The 6789-nt window shown below is 42.8% G+C and overlaps 1 protein-coding gene across 2 annotated transcripts in view; it reads left to right on the top strand.

Annotated features, from left to right (window-relative positions):
* Positions 1-216: 216 nt before the first annotated feature.
* TTC38 (tetratricopeptide repeat domain 38) overlaps positions 217-6789 on the top strand; it is a 97042-nt gene continuing 90469 nt past the window's right edge. Inside the window, exons 1-2 of one of the 2 annotated variants that reach the window (XM_073000903.2) lie at positions 217-356; positions 1253-1325. The gene's annotated coding sequence lies outside the window, so the exon portion shown is untranslated. Of the gene's footprint in view, positions 361-1252; positions 1326-6789 lie in introns of both variants that reach the window. The other variant, XM_073000902.2, reaches the window with a different exon arrangement.

Raw genomic sequence — 6789 nt, 5'->3', positions numbered from 1 at the left:
ATTTGTTGGTCATGGACCCTCAGCATCACTTTGCCAGATGCTCAATTACCAAATGGCTTTAAAGAAAGAAAGAAAGAAAATAGTATAGCTTCAGACATTAATTTCATTCTTAAAATGAAATTTTAAGCTCCAATTCCTAGCTCCAATTGCAAGTTTTTAAAGTGCTAAATATATTTAGCACTAATAGAATATTGATTATTCTGTTAGGAGCAAAAGAAGCTCAGCCAGTCGGAAGGCAAAAACGAAGAAAAGCCCAATTCTTTTGGACAATTTAAATTCTGGCATGTTCATGTTAAGTGTCACGATGTTTCATAACGTGCTTAACCAACACAAAACCTTAACATTAGCCCTAAAAGGTAGGTCAGCATTGTTATATTGTGAATGTGGGGGAGGGGGTGGAGGAAGGGTGAATTCTGTGTTGCAATTAGCATGAAGGAGGCTGACAGTTTTGGATACAGATGTGTTTGTTTATGACTTAACACGCACACACGTTGTTTGATAATGCGGCAATGTGACATGGTGGTTAGAGTGTTGGAGCACAACTCAGGAAATAATGGGTTCAAATACCTGCTTGGCCATTTGACAAACTTGGCCAGTAACCTCAGGCTGGTCACCTTGCAGGATTATCCTGAGGATAAACTGGGGAGAGTGGAGCCATGTATGTCACCTTGAGCTCACTGGAGGAGACTGAATAAACATGCAACAAATAAATATGATAAAACAGTGGATAGATAAGTTTATTCTTACCATTACTATTTAATTGTCCTCTTATGGACACCTTAGGTCTTTTCCTTCTATCGTGTTGCAGTCATGTAGCTAACGTTAAATTTCCAGGTATTTTAGAAAAATGGAGTACTCTTGTATCCTTCATTCCACTATAGGCATACCTGACTTAACTATGTATAGATCTTAATGTCCTCCCCTTTTCTTTTCTTTTCTTGCCTGCCTGGGTTGAGATGGTTCTGGTCTACATACATTCATGTACACATGGGCTAGTGCTGTTACTGAGAAAATGACCACCCTCTGCCAATCTGGATAGCCTTTTTAAAAAAAAAAAAAAAAAACAGAACTGTTTTCCACTAGACAACCTTGTAATGTATAAATGCTGCCTGCTTCTTTCAGCTAAGGCAAAGTCACATATTATAAAGCCAGATATATACCTTCCCATCCTCATTCAAATTGGGCAAGACTGGTACCATTACATAATGATTTAAGTGTCTATTTATGAAATTTCTCTCTTCCACCCAGGTAGCCTCCTGGAAGCAACCCATAGAAGATAGTGCTTGGTGCCCCGTCTTCCCACATTGCACTCTTCACCTCTGCAGGTAAGATATGGCTCATAGTGTCTATCTTCTAAACTGAAATCATAGCTTGTTCTTTTAGCTACTACCATGTATCACCTCCAGTATTTAAAATATGAAGATGAAATGTTCCCCATTTCATGGTCATGGTGAAAAAAGTATTCAATTTATTTCACTTGGGAAACCTTATACTCCCGTAAGTATAAAAATTCATAGAATGTATGCTAGGAGAGTGTAATGGGCCAATGCTAAGCTTGTTGTGTCTATTAAACAGGAGCAAGTACTTCAGGAACCCATTAAGTAGGTGAAAAAGGAAAACTTACTTCATTACATCAGGAAAGTCATTGAGGGATAAAGCAGGAGGCAAGCATCCTAAACTTAGTTACAGACTCCCCTAATATCAGCTTCCATGCATCAGTGGGGTGCTAGTAGCCATTAGGAAAGAGATTTCATCTGTTTCCTCTTTCTAACAGAGAACCATGCCTCTGACTGTAGAGGAGGAGGAGTGAAAGCCAAGGTGTGATAATTTGCATACCAACTAAAAGTTATGTAGAAAAGCCAAGAAGAAAGACAGATAGCAGAGCCCTTGGTCATCCCCTGGTCTTTCAGACCCTGTTGGTTCATGTTACTTGTTGCCCAGGTTGCTGCTTTTAACTTCTAATATTAATAGGTGGTGGTAGCAAGGAGGAGGAAGGACAGGCTCTTCACAGAGGTTCATGTATCACCTTGTTTCATTATCCCTCTATTTTTGAGCAGTTGATCGTTTGTAGCTGATTTATATATCTCCTGTTGAGAAGTCGAGGTGGGGTGAAAGTCCCACGTGTGGCATTTGATCTGTGATGGTGCATTCACACATAACATTTTTTTTACATTATGGTTCCAGTTATTGCTGCCTGTTTCAGACAACCAGACTGCAAACAAGGAATGCATGTCAGCAAGCCCTGCCTGTCCCTTACAATGTACAGGCATCCAAGCAGTTTAAAAGACAGGTGTCTTCATGCAGTCAGGAACTCTGTTGTCCAGGTGCCTCAGTTGTACAATAGTGAGCCTATATGTGTATACTTCTTATGGGTTTAGGGGCTGTTAACATGGTTAGGATGGGGCAAATAGTGTTGCCATACTCCTGCTCACATACACCCACCACATGTTCACTGTGCATGGCTTGATCAATTGCAGAGCTCTCAGGTTGTGCACAACTGATGTACTGTTGCTGCCTTTTGCTTTGGGCCCGACTGACGTAATCTCTCAAAGGGGAAGAAAACAGGACGTGCAAAGGTTTCTGTCCTTGTTTTCACTTCTTTTTCTCCCCCCTCCCACTTTATTTCTCGAATTCTCCCTTGGAATGTGCAACTGCTGGAGGCTGCTACCTTGTGACTAAAGTAGCTCAATGGTGAGCATGCCGAAAAGAATGCATGCCCTATTGCTGGGCCAGAAAGCTGCATGGCCCCTCTTAAAGGGGAATGTTGGATTGTTTAAGTAGAAACACTGGTGAATGACATCATTTTTCTATCCAAACCATGCCACCTGTGATCCATATATGAAATCCATATATTAGGAACTGGCAGGAACAGCAAAGGGGGGGGGGAGCAAAGTCAGGAAGTTGTAGAGAGTGGCAATGGGGTGGGGAACTTGTAGTGTGCCCAGGGATACAGTCTTTGAGAATGGACTTACTATAAGTCTCCAGTAACCTTTCCTCACAAGGAAATAACCCTTCTGGCAGCTGCAGGTTACATATATGGCTGCAGAGCCAGAGGTTGGGAGCTCAATACCCCATCTGTGCCTCCTTGACAGGGTCTGGACTCGATGATTCATAGGGCCCCTTCAAGCTCTGCAGTTCTAAGATTATTATTGTCTAAAACAGGTAAAGTGTATGATAAAACAGAGACTGGAAGAGTTTATTCTCAGAGAGCAGCTCCAGAATTCTAATTCTGAGGGCTCTGATCTGAAAAACTAAGATTTTCAGTCTCTGGGTCAAATGCACATATATAGTGTATTGCAACAAGCATTATATAACTAATCAATATTATCTTATATAGATATATCTTACATTTATTTTATTTTTAAAAGAAATCAGCATTAATTCTTTAGTAAGAATTAAGAATAGGAAAATCAGCTCATGAGTTGGGAATCGGTGGCCTGGCGTTAGCCTGGCTCCGTTCCTTCTTGGAGGACCGCCCCCAGAGAGTTCAGCTTGGGGAGAGTGTCTCGGCCCCGTGGAACTCCAACTGTGGGGTTCCACAGGGGTCGATTATCTCCCCAATGCTATTTAACATCTATATGAGGCCGCTAGCGGGGGTCATCAGGGGGTGTGGAGCGCTGTGTCATCAGTATGCTGATGACACCCAGCTCTACATCTCCTTTTTACCAACTGCAGGTGATGCCGTCCTGTCCCTTCAGCGCTGCCTGGGGACTGTACTGGAATGGATGCAGGAAAATGGCCTGCGGCTGAACCCGGACAAGACGGAAGTCCTGAGGGTGGGCCCCCCCGTGGTTGGTGGCTTGGTTGGCTCTCTCTCGTTTGGGGGGGCCACCCTGGCTCCGGTGAGTGGGGTCCGCAGCTTGGGCATACATTTGGACCCGACGCTCACCATGGAAACACAGGTGGCGTCGGTTGTCCGCTCCGCCTTTTTCCACCTTTGGCGGATTGCCCGGCTGCGGCCCTATCTCGACTCGGGGGCGCTCACCACCTTAGTACACGCGCTAGTAATCTCAAGATTAGATCACTGCAACGCGCTCTACGTGGGGCTACCTTTGAGGCTGATACGGAAACTCCAGATGGTGCAGAATGCAGCAGCCAGACTCCTTACCGGAGGGAGAAAATTCCATCACATTTCTCCTATCCTGGCTAGACTGCATTGGCTGCCCATTCGTTTCCGTATTGACTTCAAAGTTTTAATGCTCACTTATAAGGCCCTAAACGGTTTGGGACCTCGATACCTGGCGGAACGCCTTCACCCACCAAGTTCTACCCGGACCACCCGCGCGACCCAGGAGGTGAGGCTGAGGAGCCTGACGTCGAGGGAGGCCCGGGGGGAAAAGACTCGGAACCGGGCCTTCTCGGCGGTGGCTCCTCGCCTTTGGAACAATCTCCCTCCTGAGATTCGCGCGGCCCCTACGCTGGGTACATTCAAAACTCAACTAAAAACATGGCTCTATGTCAAGGCTTTCCCTCCTGCCAGCACCTAATCTAACTTAATTTATTTTTCTCTTCTTTATCTATTTATTATTTACGATTATTTATGATTTTTGTCATTTTCTGTTAATTGATATTTTTAATTTATTTTATTATAATTGTATATATGTTCCTGTTAGCCGCTCAGAGTGGTATAGATTTACCAGATGAGCGGGATATAAATCAAATAAATAAATAATAATAAATAAATAATAGCCAAGAATAATAACAAAAACTGGGTTCTGTTGCTGCAGCTCTTCGCTGGTTTAGAGCCGGTTTCCATGTAACTTGCACCAGAACATCTGTTGCTAAATAAGCATAAATTAGCAAGTATTCACATCTTATTTTGACTTGTGAAGGCAAATCTTTAAATATGTTGATGTTCTTGTTCAAACTTGTATTAACTCATAAGTATGTGTGCATTTTGCCAGTGTAACATGATAAACTAATAAATGTAGCTTTTATTTGTGGCTTTGAGCAAAATTTGCCTCTCAGTTATTTAAACATGTTAAGTGTCTTAACACAAGAAAGGTTTATACCATTTACAGACATTCTTCACTATTACTACAAATATTCTTTGCATATGCAGATCACTCAGCTCTAGAAACATAATGGAATTTCTCCTGCCCATCACAACCCAACACATGATAATTACTGTTCAGGCGGCCTTCTTATCATGTTCAGTAACAGGCAAGGTGGGGCTGGGGTCATTGATCACACAGATTTTGTTCCCACCCAAACCCTGGCTTTTTAAGGTATGGCAGAAATGAATATCAAAGAAGACCTACATATAGAGTTGGGGTTCCAGGCTTTAAATTGCCTGGAAGTCTATAGGTATACAGCTGTGAGCATGAAAGCCTCCCTCCCTTCTGCAAATGCACGTTATACACAAGTAGGAAGGTGTATTTCACAGACTCTTGCTCTTAGAAAGAAAGGAGGGGGGAGAAATCCTCTTTTGGCAAAATATTTTTTTTCTTCTTTGAAAAATCTCAGGTGAATTATCATGCCATTCTTTGTAAGTTCCACAGTCATTTCTTTCTGGAAGGAATGCCAAGTTGTGCAGAATTACAACAACTCCTGTGCGGAATGGCATATTTCCTGTACATAACTCACTAGAAAAGACATCAAGCTGTGCAGGATTTGGTAGCTTCCTATCAAGAACCACAGGAGGGGAATGAAAAGGGAGGGAGGAGACTAGGGTCTCATTTTTGCAGGAAGCTGGGAAATCCTGCTGGTGTAGGGAAATGTCTTAACATGGCAAGAGTTTGAGAATCAACATGAATTAGTCAAGGCCTTGTCATATCCCTATACACAAGCACCACAGGAGACCTACTATGAGGGACTACACAGCAAATAGAATTTATGTTTACACACATCAACTTTTCAGCTAGTGGGACAGTCCCTTTAACAGTACAGTTCGGAGTCCCTCCTGCTTCAGATCCTTCTGGCCATTAAGATTTCTTCGACTGCATGTGTGCCAAATTTCAGGTTTCCACATTGTATGAGAAGTACCTTAACAACTGGAGCACATCCCCTGCTCCATACCAAGGAATTGTGGTATTGAGGGCCAGTTGATCTACCCAGCCCAGCAGCCACACACAACAGCAGTAAGCAGAAATGACAAGGGATCCTCCTGGGCACATGGTAATTGTTACAGACAGCTATGACATCACCTGCCTGTCACTGCTGAAGCTGTGTGTCATCTACCAATGGCATGATGGAGGGTGGGATTAAGGGGTGGAGCTGTTGTATATAAGGGGAGTGAATGGTGTGAGAGAGTTAGATAGGGCTTTGAGATAGGATTTGGTGATAGGGTCAGATAGGGCTTCAGAGCTAGGGACGGTTAGGGTTTGGAGATAGATCTGTGCTATATAGTGAGAGTCTGTGAGTGTGTGTGTGTGACAGTTATATTATTAAAGTGATTATAGTATTAGTTATCTACAAGTGATTTACCATTCCTTTTGTTGTAATCAATAAATCTTATTTTTATTTTGAAATCATACTTTGGCCTGAAGCTTCATTTGAGGGAATGGTTGGTGGCAGTGGTACTGAAGAGTGATTGTGTGTGACGTAATAGCCGCTTTGTGAGGTATAAGGAGGCTGTTACAGTAATACACACATGTAGAGCACCTGCATATAAATGAGGATCCTGATCACAACTTAGAAGCATAAAGTTTTCGGGCAACAAAATATTGACTGATTTGTAGAAACGGGAAACTATTTTGTTTGGACTACAATTCCCATACATTCCTAGACAGTGGCCATGCTGACTGGAGCAATCTAGGAGTTGTTATCCTATGCCCTGTACAAAAAAAA

The sequence above is a fragment of the Pogona vitticeps genome, chromosome 5 (assembly GCF_051106095.1).
Source record: "Pogona vitticeps strain Pit_001003342236 chromosome 5, PviZW2.1, whole genome shotgun sequence".
Taxonomy (NCBI): domain Eukaryota; kingdom Metazoa; phylum Chordata; class Lepidosauria; order Squamata; family Agamidae; genus Pogona; species Pogona vitticeps.
This window is presented reverse-complemented; position numbering and strand designations above follow the sequence as displayed.